At 41.0% G+C, this 26,226-nt stretch overlaps 1 protein-coding gene across 4 annotated transcripts in view; it reads right to left on the bottom strand.

Moving 5' to 3' along the window:
• TSPAN4 (tetraspanin 4) overlaps positions 1–26,226 on the bottom strand; it is a 348,147-nt gene that overhangs the window by 219,898 nt on the left and 102,023 nt on the right. Inside the window, exon 1 of one of the 4 annotated variants that reach the window (XM_085062792.1) lies at positions 5,979–5,997. The exons of the other annotated variants lie outside the window; for them this stretch is intronic. The gene's annotated coding sequence lies outside the window, so the exon portion shown is untranslated. Of the gene's footprint in view, positions 1–5,978; positions 5,998–26,226 lie in introns of those variants that run through there. 4 annotated transcript variants of the gene reach the window in all.

Here is a 26,226-nt window from a genome sequence, read left to right as displayed (position 1 = left end):
CCATTACAGTTAGTAATTCAGAAAGCATTAATTTAAATTAGCTTGCAGGCTGCTCTTAGTTCTGCAAGGGATAAAAATTTCTCTTCTGGCTGCGTCAGTTCTGGCTGTAATTACACTACCTGATCACAACCAAGGACCTTCCTTTCCAAGACATCCGCAGGATGTACACTAAGACTGGACTTCTGTGTGGCTCATAAAAACATTCATGCTTATATTAAGTAGGATTTTAGATTTATTTTCAACCACTAAATGAGGGGCTTCTACTCTGTGAGGTATTAGCCATATCCACATTTTTGGGTCAATGTTATAGTATTCTTTTTGTCACACCTACAAAGTACAGCCCTTTTGAAAATGTTACAGCTTTTTAATTGAAAAGACATAGAAAATTGTTTGGGACCCAGCTGCAGTGAAATCTGCAGAAAAATGTTAAAGTCCTTCTTTCTTTTTTCAGTCTTAATTTGAGGAATCTTTTTTCAGGGTCTGTGGATTGTGGGTATCTAAAAGAGATGCTTGGGATGCTTTTACTTTGTCTTTGGCATTAGCAAAACAGAGCAGAGGATCATGACAACACCTAGGCATTAACAATGTTTGGAGGATTTGCCAAGTATACAATTTTTCAACCTGAAATAATGATTTCCAGCCATTACTCCAGGCCAAGTACAACTGCGCTGCAATGCAGCCAACCTTCCAAGGACTCTTGCCTCCTATGGCCTTGTTCCAGTCCTGTAAAGGTATTTTTAATGTCCAAATAAAGGAGTAAGGTAGCACAATACTCTTCCAAATCTCAACACCAGTCTTTTTTGCTCACTCATTAAGGCATTGTGCTCTAGAAGTAGAAGACACTCTTCCATGATGATGCTTTATTGTGTACAAAATTGCTTGGACTTTGTTGGTCTAAGGACTATTTATGTGGACTTTATTCTGTCTGATTTCCATTCTGTTATCAATCTGCACAGTGTCTGTCAGGAATACTCCCTCTAGCAGTGTGCTCCAGCAGGTTGACCCATCAGACCCTATTCTGTAACAAGCTGGACATGACCAGAGGTGCTTAGCTCTCATTATGGCCTTTCCTGATCTTGCATTCTTTTATCAGACAGCTTCTGCCATGGTACTCAATACCCTTGAGTCAACACTTTGAATTGTTTGCCCCACAGGTAAAATTCATTGCTTGCTGCTGTCAACACAGTGGGTTTACTATTGACAGAGGCAGAAAAGCACCAAGAGTCTGCTGCTTGCATGCCTGTCTTGGTGTATCAATCCCACAGAGCCATGTCCTTACAACACATAATCCGAACGGAATGGCAGCACAACAGCTACAGAAATTAGGCATCTGAAACATCTCTCTTATGAGAAGACATTGAGGGAGCTGGGCCTGTTTAGAGAAAAAAAGATTGAGAGAAGATCTCATTAATGCATATATATGTATCTCAAAGGCGAGTGCCCCAAGAATGGTGCCAGACTCTTTTCCATGGTGCCCAGCAACAGGATGAGGAGCAATGGCCATAACCTAAATCACAACAAGTTTCATCTCAACATGAGGAAGAATATCTTTACACTGAGGGTTGCAGAGCACTGGAACAGGCTGCCCAGGGTAACTGGGTAGTCTCCTTGTACAGAGATATTCAAAACCCACCTAGACACGTTCCTGTGTCACCTGCTCTAGGTGAACCTGCCTTGGCAGGGGGGTTGGACTGGATGATGTCCAGAGGTCACTTTCAACACTAATGATTCTGTGAAATTATTTAAGGATCATTCATCATATCAGCCTGCTAAAGACAGGGCAATTTTGTGAGTGAAAAAAATTGACACATAGCATTTATGTAGTTTTTATCTGACCTCGCTCACATGCCTCATAGCTATTTTCAGTTCCTCCTCTAAGCCATGCCAAGCTTTGTACTAAGAAATGTCTCTCATGATGGGGCTTCCTAAGTTATCCATACAAGCAAAGACTTGATACTTCACAGCACAGTTCTGGCTGGAAATAATCTAGGAAGCAAATGCCCTGAAATTCCCAGTGAAGACATGAGAATGCCCAATGAGTGGGAATGAATTTTTGCTGCCCCTTTCCATTCCATCTCAGCTGTTCCACTGCACTTCTCGGACTGAAGTGGAAGTGCTGACAAAATAATTCTCAGATGGAAACAGAAGTCGTCCCGGTCAGGGCTCTTCTCAGATCCTGACAGGCAAAAGGCTATTTTAAATGTGCTGATTATCAGGCATGTGGATGCCTCCACAGGCTGTGCACTACAGACTGAAGAAAGAGAAAACCCTCCTTCAATAAATTTTGGACCCAGCTCTCTCTTCAAACCCTGACAGACACCACTTGCAAGTGCCAAGAGTATAAGAACAGGGCACAAACTTAGAAATAGCCTCCATGATATCCAGCCTCCAGCAGCACGTGTCTTGAGAAATTCTCGAGCTAGAACTGGTGTATTTACATTTAAATGCTTTTGAAAGATCTCCCGATAAAATATTGTCTAATTGCTTTTGGAATCCAACATATCTAACAGCAGTAAGTTCCTTGGGTGAACCAAACACTGTGTGAAATAGTCCTTACCTGTTCTGCATTTACCACCTGGCAGTTCAAGTGGTTGTCCTACAGCTTTTGTACTGTGAGAAACTGAGAGCAATGAAACATTCCTGACTCATGTCTCCATGTTGTCTGTGACTGCCAAAAGGTTACGTGTCCACCCAACCCTGCCCTCTGCCCAGCTACTCTTATCTACAATAGCATCAGCCACAGCTGCAGGAACAGGTTCTCTGTGACACACTGAGCACAATGCCTGCTGCAGAGGATTAAGGACATCAGTTTCCAACTCAAAGCATATAATCATGCAGGATTATAGAATCACAAAATTGGGAGAGACTTGAAAAGACCACACAGATGACAGCGGAACAGGTCATACCTATGTCACTCCAGACAAAAACTTCATTATTTAACAAACCTGAACCTTCTATTCTGTGACTGAAGCCTATTACTTCTTACCCTACACCTACAAAGAAGAGCTATTCCCTTCCCCCTTCCAGCAGCCATTTACACATTTGCAAAATATTAAATATCCTTAGCCATCTCTTTTATACCAAAGAACTCCAATTCACAAAATCTTCCCCTTAGGTTTTATTTCAACCCCCATCATTCCCACTGCACTCAGATCAAATTGTCCAGTTGATCCCCATCTTTCAACCGTAGCTCCCAAAAGCTGAACCACACCCCAGCTGAGACTATACTTAGTGCCAAGGAAATGGATCATTTCACAGGTCTCATGGGCTATACGTTTTGGTTTTGCATTGCAAGATGGCTTTGCCTTTTGAAGCAACACAGCATTTGGGACTTAAAATCACCTGGTGAACCACAATACCCTGCAGATCTTCTCTTTGCAGGCCTATTTGTATTTATGCAGTTGATTATTTTTGAAGTGAAATATATTGCACTTATCCATTTATTTCAGGCTGTATCTCCATTTTGTCAACATCATTTTGGTTACAAAATGTATCTTCACTCTTTCCTGCCCCCTCAAAAAATCAGATCAGTACAGAACAGCAGCTGTAAAAAAGTACATGGGGGTGAAAAAACTTTCAAATTCTAAAAGAGTATTTTTTAAATTGAGCTATGAATCAGGGTTTTGAACTACCTTCAAAATAGTTCCTTCTTAGTATCACAGGTGCAGCTCATCTCTAATGAGGTTTCACAGGATAATTAAACCCAGACAGCTTGGGCAAACATCCAAATCTTCAGTTATTCACCTTATCTAACAACTCTGGCAAATAGTTGGAAGTGTTGTAATTCCTAACACAAAGAGCACATAATATTTGGGACCATTGACTGAATAGTTAAGATACCTCTCATTGCTTTATCCACAGCAGGCAAAAATAGCATTAAATAAAGTGCTGCAGTTAGAAAATACTTTCTCATGTTCTTGTTATTTTAGGCAGCTTGCTATTGGTACAATTATACCAACAGTTTTGCCGTGTCACTTCTTTAAAATACCCATTCAACTATTTTTGTGCAGTGCTGATGGCTAACCTAGGCCCTGCAACATATTTCTAACTCTTACTGAATCTCCCAAAAGAGGAGCATACAGTGAGGCCAGCACACAGAACACAGCTAGCCAGGACTAAAGCATTCGTTCTTGTCCTCAGACTTTACACAACTCTTGGAATACACATTTAACTATCCACAGCCCACATTCACCCTCTTCAAAAGGGCATTATTGAGAACACAAAAATCCTGTTTCAGAAGTGGAATGGGCCTTTCCAAGCACGGTGCATTGCCAAGTCATTTGGGCAGCTCTGAAGGTGCAAAGATAGCATTAGCATTTACATTTGTGATAAATAGATTTTATTCCTGCAATACCTCTTTTATAAATTCATCCTCATTATACAGACTGGGAACTGAAAAGCAAAAAGATTCGGTGACTTAATTCCATCAGCAAGTCTGCAATAGAATCTAGGTCCTGCACCCAAACCCAGTGCTTTCCACACTAAGACGCCTCAAGTAAAATAAACCAAGATAGATTTTAAAACTCCTTATGTTTGCTAATCTTCCTATAACTGAACTTAACGCCTCACTAACTTAGCTTACAGCATGGAGCTACTTTGACTTACTCAGTTTTGCTCCTCATCTTAGAGCAATATGCTTCTCACCTTACAAAGTTGTTATTCCTAGTGAGATTTCCCAGATTCACTTTGGTTATGTTACAGATCAGCCTCACAATGTGGGAGTGCATGAGAAAACAGTATCCTCTACTCTAAATATCAGCAATGTTGAGGGAAATAAGCTGTGCCACCACATGGGAAAGGAAGAAAATCAGTCACCAATGGCATTGGCAGTTGGATTGCTAAAGCAAGACCACCAGTCCGGAGCTCCATGCTAAGCTATGGACCTCTTCTAGCAGAAGCCCATCCAGCAGTACCTGGGCACAGCACAGCTGCAGGGGCCTGTGTCACATGGAAAGTGCCAGCAAAGCAGAAGGCAGGCGCCTGCCACTGCGCCAGGCACGCAGGGGTAGCAAGAGCAGATACACAGAGAGTGTCAGACAAGTGTGTGTGGCTGCATTCCAGGGCCCAGAAAGTAAACAGATGAACACACTTGAGTGCTGTGGCCGACTGCGAGGTTACCGTGCGTGGATTTGCATCGTTTGCCCCGGGCACTGATGGAACGGACAATCTGCACACACGGCTGGCATGGCTACTTGCAGCAGCACGAAATCTAGCAACTCGCTCTGGAAGGAGGATCACAGAGTTATTCAACTCACACGGCATGCCAAAATCTGCAGGAACATCTATTTCTCAGTGTCCTACTAGCAATAGCCTGGAGCAATACATATTTGAAATGCCTCAGGGACAAAAAAGAAAAAAAAACTGGGGTTTTGTTTACCCCATTCAAAGGTAAAGTTGGTCACAAAAAGCTTGGTAGTTTTAAAGTAACACTTTCAACACAAAGTCCTGACTGTAAGTACAAAATTCACTCTTTCATGAAATTGTGTCATATTTTAAACCACTGAGAATAATCATTTGAATTCTGTCAAAATGTGATTTAAATCTGCTTATATCTCACAAAGCTTTAAAGAGATCTATGAGTTAAGCAGCCATGTTTTAGGTACAGTTTTAAAAAGCATTCTTGCAGAACAGTTTCAAAGGGCTACTATTTATGTATCTAAATTACCAGGAATTTCCAGGCTAGAAAATAAAAAAATGCCATGCAAAAATCAAGGACAAACACTCACACAATACAGTGTTCCCAAAACAGGTGGGAACGAGCAGCACGCCCTTCCAACCACAATATATCACCCCAGATCTCTGGAAGCTTGTATGGTGTGAACTACAAGTCTCTGTGAAGCTGAACTCGCACAGAACAGACACTTTTAAAAAGTCGCCTTTGGTTGAGTGGGAAATTTTGCACGGCTCAAAAGATTTTTAATTATTCACACTCAAGTAACTACACTCCTACTGGAAATCAAAATATTCATGTACGATACCTTGCTGGGATTGTACAAGCAACACAGGTCCTTCCCAGAGTATCAGCGGAGCTGGGCTCGGACTCATCTCCGCCGGCTGCTCCCCTCCTGGGTGTCTGCACTGCTCTCGCAGTTGGTCTCACACACACCGAGAGCTGAGCCCTGATTCATGATTTCAGGCTCCAGCCATGGAATGCAGCCATTGAAAACCCAGAACTATTTTTACCCCGAGCAGCCACAGCATTTCTGCCCCATAAAGACTGCTGAAGCTGATGCCTTACCCTGCACACACACCCACCCTGAACCTCACCAGCTAAGATGCATGGTTCCCTGGCATTTAGCGGGGTTTTTAACTGCACAGTTGCTACCAACAGGACAAAGCAGCTCAGCCCCTGGCATTATTGTCAGCCCTCAGAAGTCAGACATTTGATCCCAGATGTCAAAATTAGAAATTCCTCAGAAATGCTTTGCTCCAGGAGATAAGATTAGCTCAGAGCAATGATTGTCTATATTGCACACCACCAACCCCAGCCTGCATTTAACAAATATGTGCTCACATCTTCAGCTGACAGGCTGCAGACACATATAAAGATCACTACGTGTCGAAAAAAAACATGATGTGCTTTTAAAAAAATCACAAGGTCAGGCAATCCCAAAAAAAATTACAAAATAGATAAAAATGGCTGTTTTTATAGAACATTCAGAAATATGGAATTGTCTTAAATAAATAATTGGCAACAAATCAGAGGCAGACACCTGAACTAACTTCTCAAGGTCATACAGAGAATACTGATCACCTGAAACTTTATAAATGTGCTAGCTTGAGCCTACAGGATTATACAAGTGTACTTCAGAAACAGAAAATACTGGAGGTATAAATAACAATAAAACCCTAACTAATTGTTTTTTAAGAAAATCAATTATCAATACATTATATAATCACTTTAGCAGAGAACAGTCCACAAGTGCTAAGCTGGACATACATAAGAGGTCCAAATCCTTGAGCACCAGCAAACTCATTCGACTTGCTCATATTTTGCTTTAGCCAATGAAAAATAATTGTAGGCATTGAAATTGAAATATGAATTGAAAAACGAAATATCAGTTGAAAAATGTAGGCATTTCTCAGAAATATGTGGTTAAAAGCCTTAAAATACAAGAGGAACAGCGCGAAACTGACAGACATATTGACAACAGCCAATTATTAGTTCTATGGAAGCACATGCAGGTTGAGATAAGAATCAATAGTATCCCATCACAGAAAATGGTCCCTACCATCTAGAATTTCAATGACAATATGAAAAATAGGTGGGCAAAGGGTGAGACTGCCAAGTTCACAGGAAGATAGTTACAGTCACCATTAAGCAGCAAATGTCACAATCAGCCAAGCTTCCTAGTGAGTTTTGGGGCAGCAACCCCTCTGTAAGGTCCCTTCAAAAAGCATTCTGGAGATATTCAATTTGTGAAAAAGTAATGGAATAATTACAGGATTATTTCACATCACTCACAGCTGAGTGCCTCTAGCATCATGCAGATTGATTCTGCACCTCAGAAAAATCTGTTCCTTTTAAGTAAGACCTTGTACTGGGAATCTACCCTTTGCTGTTTGATACTCACAGAGAGACTGTTGAGAAAGTGTAGGTGGAGAGTGCAAGGAAAACAGCAATGAAGGACACCACTTGGGGAAAAAGAAAGCTACAATTAGAGTGTGTAAAAGAACCTGAAACATACCTTAAAGTGGGCCAGATCCAATATCACTGACCTAAAGCTCAGAGAAGGTTAAAGGAGCAATACAAGCTTGTAACATCCAGAAGGCTGAGCCACTTTAACATAGCGCTGGGGGAAATAAAGCAGAAGAAATGCTGTTGCTGTGAATTAATGTCTCTATGAGAGATTATTCTCAGTGAACAGCCTTCTGCTATTTCTGCAATGAGCTGACTCTCCACAAGTCCCTTTCATTTGCAGTGAGCACCAGAAACTCTATCAGGTACAAAAAGCCAGAAGAGAGTAAGTCTAGCTAACAAAACCCCTATGCACGTAACTTCACAGTTTTTATCACTTGCCCCCTAAGAATTAGGAAGTACATATTTCCTACCTGTCAAATTACTACCAGTTCAAGGACAGTGCCTCAAATTATTGGCTCTCACAAATAAGAGAAAGGGAAAAAGACTGGTATAAAACCCATTCCTTTTCAGCAGAATATTTTAAATTCTCCTTTCATACTACCAAATAGAATTCAAAAGGAAGGAAAAACCATACACTAATAAAAACCTGGGGTTGTCTGATAATACTTTCTGGTTTTAATACCTTACTCAGCAAACTTCAAGCTTTTTGAAAACCAAAGGGTGAAGAGCCAAGATAACCTCCATGAATTTTTGACCTGGCCCATTGGAGACTGCTAACACAGATAGGATATTATTGACCATTCTCCCAGCTGAACTCACTGGTTCGTGTATCAATGTTGAGGGATGGTCAGAGGAGTGTCTAAAACAGGGAGTAGCAATATGAGGCCATCTGTGAGGGCCTCAGCATTTGCTGATTTGTTTCTAAATGAAGAGTTTAAAATAGTTACTTAAGTATTTGCCACTTTGAAACACAATCTTGGCCCTTCAGTCCTCAATTTTATGACTGGCTTGGATTCAATGGTCAAATAAAAAAAAGGAAAAAACCCTACATGAAGCACAGAAACAAATTTTCAGTATCAAAAAAAAAAACAAATCACAAAAAGTAGTGTAGCAGTCACCATGACAATTACCAGAGAGGCTTTAATATATGAGTAAGGAGGATGGAGAGGAAATATATTAAAAAAGTAGCAATTTAGGGTGTCAAATTCCAACAAATTTTAAAGTTTTTGTTCTTCCAGAAAAAACACACTGCTCACCTCACTTTCAAACATTAGCACCATGCAAAGCATCTTTTATGACATTTTCAGGCATCATGAAGAAATCCTAAATCACTTTTTCATAAAGATCCTATATGCTTATAGGACAAGAGCTATAATGAAACTATCCATCATTGGTGTTAAACAGTCCATGCAACTGAAGACCAACAGAAAAAAGAATCTGAAACCAATTCATCAACTTTATAGTTTCAATTTCCAGGCATACTATCAAATTATTATAAATAGCAGTTATAATGTAGAAATTCAGAGGCATCTTCAGGTCTTTCTGTTACTCTTGAAGAAGTTCAAGCCAGGCTGTGTATCCTGCTTAAACAGAATGTGAGAGGAATGACCTGACAGCTGATATAGCTGCTGCCACTTTCTAGCACCACTCTGGTATGATTGCAGAAGAAGGATGGGAAAGGAAGAGATTCCTAAACAGAAGATGTATTTCTAGCTTAGATCCCAAGCTAAGTGCCTGACAAACCTTTTGCACTTGCATGCAGACAGAAACCAAACTCAAAAATATACCCACAAACATTCATTTCTTTCCTTTTCTTCAGCAGCCTCGAGAGCTAGTAATCCCAAATAGTTATCATCACCATCCATCCAAAATGCACAGGCGTGAGAAGGACAAACACCTGTGCAGCTGCTGTGAGCCAGGTTTGCAATCATAGTGAAGGATAGTTGATCACATCAGGCTTAATTTGTGTTCATATCATTGCAGCATCATGCCCAGAACAGAAGGTGCCTTACCCACTCCACCAGTGAGATGCTTACAGAATCAGCCCCACTTGGGAGGCAGAGGCCTAGAACTGATCCACCTGCACTGATGCAAATTTACATAGCTCGTGTGGAAAAGCTCCAAGTGTGAATTTTGCACTTAATCCTGTCCTGAAGAGGAAAACTGAAAACAGTATCTCTGACTCTGCTTTGGGCTCGCACTGATGTAGTCATTTTGCTTGTTGGCTTCTAAGCAGTCAGAACACTCAATCATCCCTGGATGTCTTATTTCTTTTACTATTTCCTAAGCACTTGCTCTAAGCTACTGCTGACAAAGGACGTTGTGCTAGTATTGCTCTGACTCACAACTGCCTTCCTTCATGAACTCAAGACCTTACAACACAGCTATTTAATCTACATCTGAATGTAATGCCAAAAAGAGGTACAACTATTGAAACGGAATGTGCTTGTTATATTAAAGGCACTCACTCATTTTGGGTACAAAACATTGTCCATCAATGAAGTTGGAGGGCGTGTGGTGGTGTTGTATATGCTGTTCACAGGAAAGGTTAATTCTACTTGCAACAGAAACACCAAATTCCCTGCAATAATCAAATGTCAAATCAAGAACAGAAATTGCCAAAGTTTTAAATTTAGTGCTGCAGCCCACTTCCCATGTATTTGCCTTTAATTTTGGCTTCTTTTTTTTTCATATGCTGTTTTTCAGATAATATGAAATGGGTCAAATCAAGGATTTCTTTCAGAAAGTTTTGTAGATAGTCTCCTTAAATTCTTAGATCACAGCTTGTTTTTTTCCCCTCTTCATCATTTCTTTTCTGATCCCCTCTTTTTATTTCACTTTCCCACATCAGGAGCTAAAATGTCAGCAAACTCTGTAAAAATACATACACAAATAACAAATGTCATAGCACCTACTGAACAATATAATAATCTCCGGTGTTACCACATTCATATAACTGCTCCTACTTCCTTAGGACACAAATTGGGACGAAATGGAGGACCAAAGAGAATCATAACAAGACAGTAACATAAATATTCAGCTTTCAAACTTTTCTAAATGAAATCACACACACATCATTCAAGAGAAAATGAATTTTAAAAACCCTCTTCTTCCTCAGGTAATTAAGTTTTGAACAGAGCATATTAAAATGATATTTAACTTGTGTGACTTGTAGCAGGTGCCTTCCTTATGATAAAGTCTTCTTTTCTAAGTAGTAGTAGCTATACGAAAACATTTTGCAGCACTTCCAGGCTTTCCAGAGAGGAAGACCAAAGAAGTGCCACATTTTTTTGAATTTCTGAGTATCAGCCATTGATTCCATGTAGCATTTCCATGCTTCAACTGCTCCCCAGGTAAATCCTGTGGAATATTTCATATTTACCCAAGGCTGCCACACACCTGGGAGCCCTAATCATATCCAGCATGCACACAAGAACAGCAGCATCTAGTTAGCCCCATATTTTTCAGAGCAGGCTAGAACGCTGAAGACAGCTGTTGCTGTGTTAGCTAACAGCTGCCACTTTTTTGTGGATTCTCAGTTATGCTTCTGACAAACCAGGACAGCTAACACCCTCCATTCTGACCAAAGGGTACCAGAATACTGCAACATATTATTTTCTGTGAAGGCTGAATGATCTATGTACAGCGTAGACACAGGGATCAATAACTGAAGTTCTGATCAAAGGAGACAGCCAAGCCTTGATTAATCACAGTGGGTTATCTTTGATGACACAGATCAAATCTGGAAAGGGCATCTCTCTAAGAGGATAGGTTGGATACTGCCAGTTTCTCAGCAGCACACAATGCAACCTTACTACCCAAGAAAGATATCTGAGAGGCATATCCAGCATCCAGCAGACTCTGCAAAAGTCTGATCAGCTGGAGGTGGGATTCAAGACAGAACCAACAGCAGCCAGTTTAGATGATCAGACAGGCAGCTGCTATCAGGTCCCTGGAAAAGAGCAGTTGGTAGGAGAGGCAGATATTGAAAGGAATACCAAAAGTTAATGCCACTGCCCACACCCCACACAATTACAGGGTATGACAGTCTCACCTAGACTGCACACATTGCAACTACCAGAACAGCAGCTTAAATGTTATTTATACTGACATGTATGTATGTACATGCTCCTGTCTCCCAAGTGTTTACCAACTGCACCAAAGTGTTCTTAGGAGACAATTTCTGAAAGTGCTCATATCATAATTACTCTCCACTGCTTTTTTTTTTTCCCCTCAAGTTTCTGGTTCTCAGAGATTCTCTGTAGGTGTATCAGTTGATTAGCAAAACATAACACCTCTTGCTGTAAATCTTTAGACCACCAGTGCTACCAAAACACAAAGACTAAGGTGTTAGTAGCAAACACTACTACCAGCACAGGGATCCCAAAGGCATTATATACCAACCTTGCTTATAGGCTTTGGAAAAGCCACCGACTAACAGGCAATAAAATACACATCCAATTTCTTTAGCTTGTGCAGTCATACACCTCCTCTGAAAAAAAAATACTTGATTTTTACAGTAGTGCAGAGAATACTTTATTAGCACTATTATTATTATTATTATGTCTTCATAAAAGTAATCTACACAGAAGGCTACAGATTCAGAAAGGCACTTCAGGACATATTTAACTAAGCAACCAAATAGTCTCATCTCATACACAGCCCTGCAAATCAAGAGGAGAAAATCAGGGGGCTCTCTATTGCCGTTTGATAAAGCTGTGATGCAATCTTTTGTCAATTGAGACACCCAGAAACAAACAGCAGGATATTTCCTGGTACACTAATTGAAAATGGGAATGCATCTCTAGACCTAGTTGGTCTCCTTAGTATGAGATAAACAAGCAACCTCAATCAAGTATTAGTAGTCCAGTATTTCTGGGGTGTCCTCCATACTCAGCAACATGCTCTCTACAGTTACAGAGACCATAATGCCACGCTAGGGTTTGAGCAATTCGTGGCTTCAGGATAAATTAAATGCTCTTTTCCCTTTACTTCAGAATACATAAAAATGAGAAAAAAGTAATATTCCTGCAGGTCAGCAGAAGAACTTCCAAGCATGCAAGTGTCTTTGTTCTACTAACAAAGCCTACTAAGGATCAGGGAAAACATATTGAGGGGTTTTCAACCTCTGTTCTGGAGAAATAAGAAACAGAATTGACAATTAATGAAACTTGGAACCAGCCAATGTTCAAGTTCCTGCTACTGCGCCAAGTTTCTGCTACAAACTGAAACTGGAGCTACAGAGAAGCAAATGCACTTCCCTACTGTGTGGATCATAAATGAACAGTATTAGTCACTTTATGGCTTGGAATAAAATATTTCTGTACATTTTCTCAACTACTATTGTTCTAGCATTATAACACAGGCTGCTATTTCAATTTTCCCTGAGTTTCTTGGCATCTGCAAAAATCTGTCAAATGTAACTTTTGGCCATGCTTCACAGTTCAGCATTAACCCATGCATGCTTGATTCCTTCTAAACACTAGTTTTTCCTAAAAGTGGTAATTTGCATCAATGATGCATCATGGTGCTCAGTCTTCAGAAATTGTAGACTGGCCCAGCTCCAGCCACATCTGTGGAACACCATGGATTTACCCCTGCTGGGCAGTCAGCCTGTGTATTTACAGGCCATGAGCATTGTTAGGGTCATATAGCGTGCATCACATCAGCAAATGAATTTAGCAATCCACAGCCATAAGCTGGTTCAAGTGTTTCTTGAGAGAGTTTGACACATATAAAGATAACAACAAATGAGCACAGGAGCAATGTCAAGGTGGTGAGTAAAGAATCTGAGTGAATTTCATAAACACTGCCTACTTTTTCCTCTGGCACTGATCAAGACTCACTATCAGGATTTTCTATTAAGCCTTTACAACTCTAAGATGTGAATGTGCTGGGACTAACCCAATGGAATGCTGTGGAAAATTGTTAAGCCATAATCATTTTAACTATGAACATCATATTTATGACAGCCCCACCATTTTCATTACAACTCTGGCAAACAGGGAAAGCTTTTTACTCCCCATTTAACAGCTATTTTTGTCAAGGCCAGGACCGCTATTAATACTACCGTATTAGAGCCTCTGGCTGAATTTTAATCAGAAGTAGTCTCTCCTCCATTTTAAGCAGAAGAAAAGTGGTGTGATGTACCAGTTTGTCTAGCTGCTGCTGCTGCTGCAAGTGTACAGAGGGCATCCATCTGCATCCAGAAAAGCAGCACAAGGAAAGGGCATTCTATCCACAGCATTTAATTCCAGATTTTCTCTCAAGGCACCAGAGCATCTAACCAGGTAAATGAATCTGGCTAAACCAATACAGCAATCCCTGACCAATGTGACACATTTGCTACCAAAAAAAAAAAAAAGACTAGGTGTGTGGAACTTGAGGTGCTGCTGAAGCCCCTGTTGCTGTCTGTCTGTCATTTCCTACATGCAACTGGCCATTTGAACCACATCTCTCAACTGAGAAATCCAGCTGACAACCAGAACACAGAGTTTTAAGGTTTCCACAGTCTGAGCTTGTTAATCACAGCAGACACTTCAGTGTCAAGGTTGGCACCTCCAGTATCCCTCCTGGGGATACTGTCCCCTTAAGTGACAACATATGCCTTTAGATCTATGCAGCACACAAATGGATGCTCCTGCCTAGTAAACAAAACTCAAAATTAAATATTTTTAGAGGAAGTAGGAAAGCCAGCTGGAACAGCAGTTGTTGATTTCTGCCTAGCTAGAAATTATTGGTGACATTTATGGTTAAGGCATCAGATGAGTCATCTTTGTTTCAATCTGCCTCTCTTAATTACTTCATTCCATTTCTCATGTTCTTCAGTGGCTCCTCATAGCAACCTCGTAATAGTAAATCCATGGGTGATGTGCATACACCTCTTCAGCCTGCCTAACACACACATAATGCAACAATCATAGAATCATGGAATGCTTTGGGTTGGAAGGGACTTTAAAGATCACCTAGTAACAACCTCCTGCCATAGGCAGGAACAACTTTCACTAGACAAGATTGCTCAGAGCCCCATCCAGCCTGGCCTGTACATTTTCAGGGATGGGGCATCCACAAGTTCTCTGGGCAACCTGTGCCAGTGCCTCACCACCTTCACTCACAGGAAAGAACTTCCTCCAATCTAACCTAAACCCATTCTCTTTTAGTTTGAAATCATTCCCCCTCGTTCTGTCAGTGCATGCTCTTGTAAACAGTCCCTCTACATCTTTCCTGTGGCCTCCCCTCAGGTACTAGATGACCACAACTAGGTTACTCCAAAGCCTTATCTTTTCCAGGCTGAAAAAGCCCAATTCTCTCAGCCTTTCCCTGTATGAGAGGTGCTCCATCTCTCTGATGATCTTGGTGGCTCTCTCTGGACTTGCTCCAACAGGTCCATGTCTTTCCTGTGCTGACCCCAGAGCTGGATGCAGCACTCCAGGGGGGCTCCCAGCAGCTGTCAGCCCCTCTCAGACAGAATCCCTTCCCTGGATCTGCTGGTCACACAGCTTTTGATGCAGTCCAGAACACAGCTGGCTTTCTGGGCTTCAAATGCACATTGCTGGGTTGTGCCAGCCTCTTGTCCACCAGCAGTAATACTCCAGGAGAAACCAGTGCTTCTTTAACTCCCGCTGAGCTGGTCCAGGTTCTCCAGGTTAAGCAAAATTTAGCTAAGAGGTTCCCAGCTCCAGCCTACTGCTACCTCACATCCACCTCCAAAAAGGGAACACAAACCTTTCCTAACTCATGGAAGTGCACTGGTTTCTTGCTCCACAAACATCACAGAAGCAGGAGCCATCCAGCAGGAACATACAAAGAACTAGCTCCCTCAGGATATGAGCTTCCCACTTCTATATTCCCACAAACAGTAAAAATCGTTGATAAACAGAGAAAAATGGTCAGAGTTCTGCATGAAATACAATCCGGGATGTAATTAGCAAAGCAAGGGAAAGCATTCAAAACCAAATCTATTCAAATCAGCTCAGCTACCTCCAGCAATATTCAAGAGCTACACAGAGCAAAGCCTGGCCTTCTTTTCAGCCTAGATGATTCCAAGGTTTCCCATGTTTCTAGAAGTGCAAATTTCTCTTGCCAGCCACAAATTCATTTAAAGAATGATGACAATTAGAGAAACATAATGTGTCACAGTGCATGGTTTTATTTTACTCGATAATGCATTGATATATATACACACACAAGAATGAAAAGCATATTTTGACATTTAAACTATCCTAGCTTGTCTGTGCCACACAGCCCAAGCTGTCAGGCAAAATGTGGGAGTGCTGCAAAGTTTTTAGATAACAAAAACTTCTAATTAAATGATGAAGTTGAATTTTTACCAAATTAGCATGCACAGCTTCTCTCACACAAACACAAAAATGAAAAACATTTGGCTAACACTCATTTTTCTGGCCAGTCACTTCCCCAAAGCTGCAACTTCGACTGCTGCAGGCTTTACTTCTCTAGAACAGTCCTTTTTAGAGGCTAAAGCACCAGTCTGAAATTGAGATGATTACGATTCAAACCATGGCTCTGACACATTTAGCTGACACTTACTCTGCTTCCAACCTAATCTTTAAAGTCAGGATAATCCTACTTCTGTTTCTTACACTTTGTGAATAGGATAGCATATCTTTGATTCCAGAAATGATCTTGGGCAGCACATGGTTCTGTGGAGGCTAATTTCACCATCCACAAAGAGTAATTGACACTTTATGAAGGTGCCTGCACTTTCGTGGATGTCTAGTGATGCCCACTCTCCTTACCTGCTCAGATAACCATCATGAATGGATGGATCTAATCCTAAGAATTATCATTACTACTAAACCTACCAAATTTATATGAAACTTCTGTAGGAGGAAACAGAACCTTTCTTTCAAGATACATTCCCTAAGGATACAAGAGGGAGGAGAAACAAGGTTCTGCAATATGGATTAGAGAACAAGCACTACAACCACATTCTTTTAACTGGAAGCTTGACATGTGTCTGACGACAGTGCGATGTGAGGAACATTTGAAGAGCACCAAGATAATTCCATGCCTGCACAGCTGCAGGAATATAATGGCTGTCCCCCACAGAGAGCGTCTTCAAGACCCTGCACAGCTATGAACCATTCCAGTCCCTGCAATAGGAAGGAGATAAATATTGCTACTTGTGGTCATGAGTGACTATTCATGTCAGCTAACGTCATATCTGGTAGAAGCTTAGTTAATGGGAGAAGTAAAAACAGTCCTTCAGGTTATTTGCTGCATATACATTTCACAGAGGCAGAGGAGACAGAAAAGTAGCTGCTCCCTTCCTTTGCTCTTTCTCTCCATTCCTTACCTCTTTTGTATCACTTATCTTGAGAACAGCTGGTCACATAAATAAGAGTGAGGTCAAAGCTGGGACAAAAAAGACTGATCTAACCTAGGAATGTTTTGAGAAATACTGTGTAAACAAGATGCCCGTGGAAAGTATGAGAGAAGAACAAAGACATAATGGCTTTTTCCCATTGGGACACCTACAAGGAAAACATTTTCTTTGCCTGCCCCATCTATCCCCTCATTCTGGAAACCATCAATGTGATGTACATCTTGATACTAAAAGGGTGAACAAGTGGTACATTTCAGGCCCAAGAGAGTGTCAGCATTCAGAATAAAGACGAGTCACAACCACAGCAAATGCATGGTTTCTGAGGGACTGATTTCCCTTCATAAAGGAAAAGAGACTTTCTCCAAAGCAATTCCATCCATGAATTTATACAGACATTGTCAACTTCTGTAGCTTCACCTGCACAATACAGAAGTTTGGTCCCAGGGGATCCTGTGGGCTGGTTGGAGTTTCTCCTTCTTTCATTTACTGATACTCACACCTTATAATGTTACAAAAATAGTTTGGGTTTCAAGCCACAGTACAAGAGAGGTGCAGGGATTAGGGTTTTAAATGCATCCTTCAGTATTTGTAATAAACTGACTCTTGAATTTGGTGGCTCACAAGGATTCGGATGCTGGCAGAAACTCCCTAAAGGAATTAAATAGGACTGTAGGAAACTGATCTCTCCGCTGTTGTGCTGTATCTAAGGCACTGAGTCCCAAGTCCCTGCTCCTTCATTAACTTCCCTGTGCTGCAATTTAGCACCTTAACTATGCACATATAAATGTTTGGTGGCAGCATGTGATGAACTGGGTCACTTAAAGACCAAAAGATCCCACTCACTTTCTGCCATGTCTCTGACTCTCCATCATTTTGATGTTCTAGTTTCATGGTGCAGCCCCATTTACCATCACATTGACACAACTGGGAAGGCAGCAAACCCCAAAGTAGGGCAGGTGAGTGCTCAGGTTGGCCTCTTTGCCCATACTGGTATTTGTCACAGCTTTCAGAATTCAAAGTTGTCTGATGCCACCTGCATAGAGTGATGCTTTTGCAAATCAGGAGTCACAGTCTAACCTGCATAGTGATTTCATCCTATGGAAACCATAGGGCATTTTCAGAAGAGGTGATTTGCACCTCACAAATTCTGCAGCCAGAGAAGATAAACCTTAAAAAAGGTCTGGACAGTGAAGGCAGTGTGTCAAGAAGTCTCTCCTTGTCTCTCTTTAAGCTAAGCAGAAAGTAACAAATTTCACTTTTGTCAGCCTTGGGCTGTCTCACTGCAAATTAGTGCTCATGAAGAGACAAGCAAGACAAAATATCCATGTAGGGATGGGGTGGGTTTATTTTCACACTGGTCTTTGTTCCATGCAGCAATATGGAAATGCAAGATAAGGGTTTCTGCTACCCAGAGTACACTGCACTCGAAGCACAAGTGTAAGTCCCACTCCTGCTCACAGGTGCTGAGCAGCTCAGCAAGAGTTGAACAGAGTCACTGCATTTCCAGGGGTGTTTATGGACAGGAAACACTTCTATCTACTTGTCCTCAGGGACAACCCATTACAGCATTCACTTGGACAAAGCAAAAAGGAACAGAAACACAGGTGCTAATTAGCTGAAACCACTCACATAATACCATCATTCAACAAGTCCCTGTCCGTTTCTGTATCTGTGCAATGCCTCAGCTGGCCCATCTGAACACAGCAAGCTGACTGTATTAAAAGGTGATGAAAATTTTAGTTAAATCTATGCAAAACATACTTTAAAAAGGACCACAGTAGCAAAATAAGTAAACCAATTTGTACCAATGATAATGCAGAAGGGAGTGCAAAACTGGCTGAGAAAAATCAGGGGCCTGTGTCTCCTGGGGCACAGGACAAGCATTCTCAGCTGAGGCACAAACACATGCCTAAGATACCAGAAAAGCATGGAATAATTCCTGGATGGTTAAGAGCTTCATGAGGCATTTGCAGCAGCTCAGTCTGTCCCATGCAATATTTGATGCATGACATCAGGAAGACACTGCTCTCATCCTGCTTTAGCTGTCAGGATTTCATGTACATGTCCATCATTCCTTCCAAATGCCAGAATGAACAACTTTCAAATGCACCCAGAGCTGGGCATACACTGACTCAAACAGATCACAAAAAGCAGTCAAACTTAAAGGGCCACATTATTGTTAGATGTACATTGTTGACCACAGAGTTACATGACTGGCCCAGTGTGACTGTCTCATTCACAGCTCAAGTCATTAATTTTCTTGTTCAAGAGATCATTCATTGATGATTGCACAAAAAAGGTTGCCTGCTGCAACCAACTCTGTTTATGAGGGTGATCTCCTTGATCTCAGATCTCCCTTGAAACCAACCTTCTCTCCCTGTAGCTCTTCTCTTCATAATACAAATAAACTTCAAACCTGCTTTGGTCCCTCCCATCCTGAAAAACACATGCCAAAACACATCAGCCACTCTGATAGCACCACAATAATCATCTAGAAGTCCTTTCAAAAAAAGCCAGTCTATAAACATCTGGTTTCTGCTCTTAAAGTCAATGGGAAATACTTCTAACAGTAACTCTACAGCTTCTTAGTCAGGCCCTTCAGAAGCTTTGGCCATACTCCTGCTGTTGCTTTCCACATCTTCAGAGACAGCATTCCTTGAATCCTTCTCCTGGTTCCCTGAGTGCCACCTCAGTGTGTCCTCTACTGGACTCTCCTCATGCTTCACACCTTGGTTTCCTTCTGCAGTTCCACTAGCCCCTGTCCTTTTTGTTCCTTCTCTTTCCCTAACACATTTCCTCTCATTTGCAAACACAAATTCAGCATGCCTGATGACTTCCAAATGCCACACCGTCTGTTCAAATGGAAATCTCAGCTTCTTTTCTCATATTTTTATGTGTGTTTAGCAATTACCACAAAGTCATAGTTACGAAAGCAGACATCTTAATTTTCTTCCCAAGACTCTCCTGCCCATTATCTTCTTTCCTCATGACTTCTGAACAATACCCATCTTCCTATTGTATCAGCCCATAATGTGAATATCATCTTCATCTTGGAGCTTACTCTTGATTCTTGAATCTTTTATCTAAACTCTACCTTATCCTGGCAGATGGTTTCCACATAGTGTCGCTAATAGGCCATCCATTGCATCCTGTCATCTGCAGAGATAAAACTCTCTTGACAGATTCAATCTTGTTCCACAGTTATTTATCCAATATACTGCTTTAAAGGCCATTTTCCTAGACCATCCCTTTGGCAATGTTATTACTTTTATGCAAGCCTCTGCTCATTCCCTTCTCTCTTGCACATGAATAATAAGTTACATCCATAGTTCTTAAGTTTTCCACAGTTTACCCACAAGTCTCACCTCTTCTTCAATATCAAAAGATCAATTCTGTTGCAGCCCCAGGGATTTTACCAGCTCTAGTCCAGAGTTTGAAAATGTTTTATGCCCTGTGGGTGGCTTTCAGCTCCACTGAAGTCTGTGGAATGAGGGGCCAAGATTTTGTCTTATAAATAATTTCTGAAATCAGTGAAATTATTTGCATTATGTAAAGTTAAGCATGTGCCTCAGGCAAGGTCTACTTCAGAAATGGTTTGCTGGTATCGTTATGCAAGTACAACCCATCCTGGCACAACTGAAGCAGTTAATGCTATCATAGGCACAGCCTATAGCAATGACATTGTCTTTTGTTGGTATAATTTATATTAGTGTGTTGAATTAAATAAAGAAGTCAATTATTTCAGCAAAAGCATTTCTGGCAATTGAAATGCAACTGAATTAAGATTGCTACTAGCACAGAAAAGCTCTAATAAACAAGCAAGCAAACAAACTACAAAAAACCTCAATCCAAGAAACCTTTCCAACATTATCTCATCTAAGCTTTTTCTAGGACTGGGACAGGGGTTTGAAAAAAACAGCCAAATTATAAAATCTAATCCAAACATACCTGTGCATGATCTATTTATGTATGTGGTTATATAGACTTTAACCTAAAAAAATATACAGTTTTTCTTGAAAGGTATGTATTTCTACTGCTGAATTTGAAAAATTGACAGGCCAAGAAAAAAAAATTAAGCTTCAGTGTAGAGTGTGATTCCTCACACTATTGCAGAACCACATGTAAATCAGGACATTAAAAGGTACATCTGGGATTAAAGGACTACTTAGACATGACATCATTGCTTGGCTTCTCCAGGGACTATCTAGAAGAGTGATGATATCACTTAATGCTTATTGCCAGAATTACTCTTACGGATACAGACAGCACCAGCGACGGCAGAGATGTAACGATGATCTAAAAGTGTCTAATCCATCAGGCAGACACCAGCATTAGATCTCTACAGTGCTAACAATATGCAAAGGAGGCACAGGGATTTTTATAGGACCCTGATGTTAAAAGTTGGAAATATAAAATAGTGTTATTGATGAACCAAAAATACCAAACTTCACGCTCACACTAAAAGGTTAGTTCTAGGGTGGTAAGTAGGACCATTATGCTTGTTTCCATCATGTTATACGTATTTTACAGCTCTGCATTGTTGCTGATTGCATTAGAATTATGTTAGTGTAAACTTTTATAACATACTAAAAGGATGAGAATATATTTCTTTTTTTCCTGGCTAAACTAAGAAATCATTGGGAGACATTTTTGCAGCTGCTTTTAAAAATCAGAGCTCCTGTTTAAAAGCACTTCCTCTGCCTACTAAAATTTTCGGTCTGCACATAAACCAACATAGTTGTTGAACTTGAAAGAAACATTTTGCATTGTTATGTACAAGGCAGTGGGAGGGCCAGAGAAGCCACAGAATGATGATGTACCTCTCTGAAACCAAAAATATTGCTGGTACACTCTTCAAAGGGTCCAAAATGTGATGTTTCTGGATGTGAGACAATAATGTAACTACCTTTAGATCAGCATCTCCTAAACATAACTCTGGAAACTGATGTTTCTGATAGCAGATTCACAGCATTTGAAGCTTTTTAACGAATGTGGGACATGAGTGGAACGGTATGTGTGTATTTCTACAGCCCTGGTTTTCCGGGGTGCTTTGCAGTTACTTACAGACTGATATTTATCCTATTCCTACACAGAAGCTCTACTTAACGTTAAAGCTGTTTTGTTCTACTTTAATAGCATTTTTTATGTTCCTGAAAGCCTGGCAAATGCACATTTATGTTCACTTATATGCATATCTGTTTCTTACCTACATTAATGGAAAGTTATCTGTTCTTCCACACTTCTTCCACAATTTGTTGCAAATATTCAAGGCTTCAACAATTGCTATTCAGCCCTTCAGCCCAACACACACAAAAGGAGGGTACTCTACCACACAGGAGTTTAGGAATAACACTGTATACTTTATGGAGGACAATCTTTCACTGCAGCAATTCACAAAGCTTTACAAAAGCCGTGAAGTTCCACAGCTCTGCGTATTAACATTTTAAGACAGAAGAAAGAAGTTAGAAATGACTCAAGGGAACAAGCCCCAGCTCTCAGCTTCTCAAGCAATGGATCAGACTGGCTCCTAGAAATGATTAGCTCCATTTATTCTGCAAAGCCCAATGCTGCTGCACATTAGAAAATCAAGAGGGATTTGTAGGCCTTGTGGACCATACACATTTTTAAGCCTCATGAAATTAAAGAACCTCCTTTATTTCACTGCAATTGCTTTATGCCTGCATAAAAATCATATTACTGAACATGCCTGTTTCTGGATTGGAAGTACCCTAACAGCTGTAGACTGACAGTCTTCCACCAGAATGTATGCTTAGGGCAGAAACCATGAGACAAATATCCCAACAGGGGCTACACCTTGTCCCTGTACAAATATACACATCCCATTCAGCACAATGAGCTTATTCCTTTCCTAACTTTCACCCACACTCTGCCAAGCATCATCACATCACATCCTTTTATTGTGACTGCTCAAAGTCATGCTCTGAAACTGCCCCCTTTGCTCAGATTTCTCCTCTTAGGGTGGATAACAACAGTGCTGCTCTTCTTCACTCCCAAATCCAGCACCCTCCAGGCAATAACAGGAGAAAAATTTCGAAACACGTCCCAGGGGACATCACCAGGGAGGACAGCTTGACTAATTACAGTGATTACACTAATGGGAGAAGATTATCTCATTGAAACAACAGGACGTTTGTCACATCCTACCCACTGGGAAAGGCTCGAGTCCTATCCCCAGGGCTGCTGTTTAGCTGCCCTACAGAGCTTGTGCCTTGGCACTTCTGCCTGCAAGTGTTCCTGCAGCTGCTCCCCCGGCAGAGGGGACAGAAGAACCCCTGTGAGGCCTGGCTGCTGCAAGACAAGCTGTGGAGCAGGTCACAGCCATCAGGTTTGTCATCAGCAGTGAGATGCTGAACCCAGCATCTCCCCTGAAACTCCGTGGAAGTCCCTGCAGGATACAATACAATGCTACCAAATGGAATTAAGCACTTTGCTGCTTCTGCCACACATCTCCCTGTACATTCTCCAAATGTAGCAATCTTCCTGGATCCTCTTGGGCAGCCATGGTGCTTTCAAATGTTTTTTTTTTTTTTTTCCTCCAGGCAGCTCAGCTTTTTCTATTTCTGCTTGAGCCCAGCCTTGCAAAAAACCTTTTCAATTTAATGGCTTCCCAAAAGACCCACTCCCTGTCCACTTTCTTTCCATCTTTTTGACCACCTTCCTCCAATCCTAATTTCTTCCTTTAGTCTGCCTGGATCTCTGTGAATCTCTGACTTATCCCAGTTGCTCAGCTTGTCATGGGCCATCTCATGCTCACCTTTGAAGTCAGACAATGGCTAAACAAAATGTCTGTATTTGACATCTCCTAATGCCCTCTGGCACTTCAAATTAATAGGAGAAATGTATGTTTAGTATCAGCCAGCTTCCAACAGGCAGCAAGGCAATTGTTTTCAAATCAAAACAGTTCACTCTGACAAGCTTCATCTCCCCATTCAGCCACCTTTTTTCTTACTGATAGGCTGTGTCCACATACAGATCCTGCCATGATCTTCATTCTTTCTTTTATGAATCTCAGCTTTCTGTTGGTTTATCATTTTCCCTGATAGAAATGACATATCCAGGGTGCCCCACTGGGTAGGTTCCCATCCCAATGCATGACACTGCTCACAGCTCTAACACAGGCCCATTCTTTGATGCAAGTCTGTCACCTCCTTTCAGCACATCACTGTGTCTCATCCTATTTCTATAATAAATGCAAGTGCAACAGCTATAGCAGGGTTTTATGACTTTCCTTTGTAGTCTCACTTTAGCAGCGTGCTAACTTCGCATGTTTACACTGCTTATTTTCTTCCAACACAGCACAAAGAGTAAAATTATACATTCCCAGAGGGGCTTTATTTTGCTTATTACTTCCCTCTTTTAATGCATTTATTAGAGCTTCTGAATTAACAGTGGCAGATGCAGGCAAAGAAAGAAAATTTTAATTTTGCAAATAATAATGGATTACAATACATTAACATTACAGTAAAACCTACAAAGTGGAAGCACTCAAGGGATGTAGGAGCAATTAATGTAGTTAGTTTATTTACCTAACTCTGGCACTGCTTGGGCATTCAGAAGCAACTGAAATTCTGTTTATACAGGCAGAGCCATAATGCTTCTTCAATATCACACACAAATAGCCTGTTCAGGATTCAGGGGGACATCAGCTGCTTCAGGCAAAGGAAAATATGAAAATGTAGACTGAAATAGCAACTTTAAACACATCTTTAAAACTTTAAAAACAGATTGCCTCCATTAAAAGAGTGGGCAGGGATAAGATATAAGTAAGGTTATGGTATAAAGATAGTTCTCAGCTCTCAAGAGCTCCATATTTCTGGTATTCTGAGAGATACTCTGTACCAGTAATACAAATAATCACTGTTTATTATATGCTTTTATCATTCTAAAATAAGAATTTTCAGGCAGAAATCAACTAGAGTTGGGCATAGATGGCCACTCAAGTTAAAATAGACATATATAACAGAGTCTCTTATTTCAAGGCAAAAAAAACAATACAAACACTTAGAATCAAAGCAACTATTAGGGCTGGGAAAAAATAGCAAATGCCTCATTTAAATGCAATGTCAACATGTAAGTCATAGACCTGCCTCCTGCACATCTGCAATACTGATCAAAAGCCTGAATTCATGCACTTTAAACAAAATCCCAGGCTGTGCATTGGAAACTAAAGTACCCAGCCCACTGCGTGCCCAGGTCTGTTTTAAGTAGCAATCAACACTGGAAAGACAGGGCAACTTTATAACTCCAAAAATTAAGTTATTCCAAAACATAAGATACAAATGCATGTGCAAATCACCACGTCTAAACGAAGGTAACAAAGATGCTGAAGATTTAGAGCTCTTAGTTGCAGACAGACAGCCTCAGCTGCAGCTGAAGTGATGAAGATGCCATGCTATACAAGCAATGTACACCCTGGGAACTAACTTCTAACAAAACTCCAAAACTTCAGCTGGTAAAAATAAATTTGCAACAAAAATCAAGCCTCTCCAGCAGTGAAAAAGACAACACAACTCCACACTGTCACCAGAGAGATACAGGGCTTGATAGATTTACTACGGAATGCAGCTGATCCAAGAAAATGGTAAAATTTAATTCTGGCAAAATGGCCAAGTGAAAAATGACAAGGTACTGTAGAAACTTCCAGCAGCTGCAACCACCAGCAACATCTTCTTCTAGCTGCCATTAGGCACAGTAACTCCAGCAGCAACTATACTGGAGGAAAACCAGGCAAAATCAGTGTTCGATGGCAATGTGCACCCTGAGCGCTGGGCAAGAAGTCAAGAGGGGACACAGCTGGGACAGCTGACCCCAAGTGACCAAAGGGATACCCCAGAGCCCATGACATTGTGCTCAGCAATAGAAGCCCAGGGCAAGGAGGATGAAGGAGGGTTGTTTGCTATTACAGCATTTGCCTTCCCAAGTAAGTATTTTGCCTGCCTACAGGAACAGGCTAAACATCTGCCTGCCGATGGGATGTAGCTCCTGGTTTCTCTGCTTGCACACAGAGCTTTGCTTCACTCAAACTGATCTTTTCTCCCTTTTGCTCTCCCAGTTCTCTCCTCCATCCCTCTGAGGGGGCAGAAGGCAGTAAGTGTTTAGTTGTGGCCAGGGTCAATCCACCACATGTTCCTCCTGTATAATTTATATGACTGGACTTCAGTGAACAATATAAACTTAATTTACTGGATTTCCTCTTGTAATAAAAGATCATGGACACATGCACACATGTATTTAAATATTCCCATTAATCTGATAGTTTTTTGCATCTGCTTTCCTT

The sequence above is a fragment of the Lichenostomus cassidix genome, chromosome 5 (assembly GCF_008360975.1).
Source record: "Lichenostomus cassidix isolate B80296 chromosome 5, HeHo_3.0, whole genome shotgun sequence".
NCBI lineage: Eukaryota > Metazoa > Chordata > Aves > Passeriformes > Meliphagidae > Lichenostomus > Lichenostomus cassidix.
Note: the sequence above shows the minus strand (reverse complement) of the source record. Positions and strands in the feature narration are given on the sequence as shown.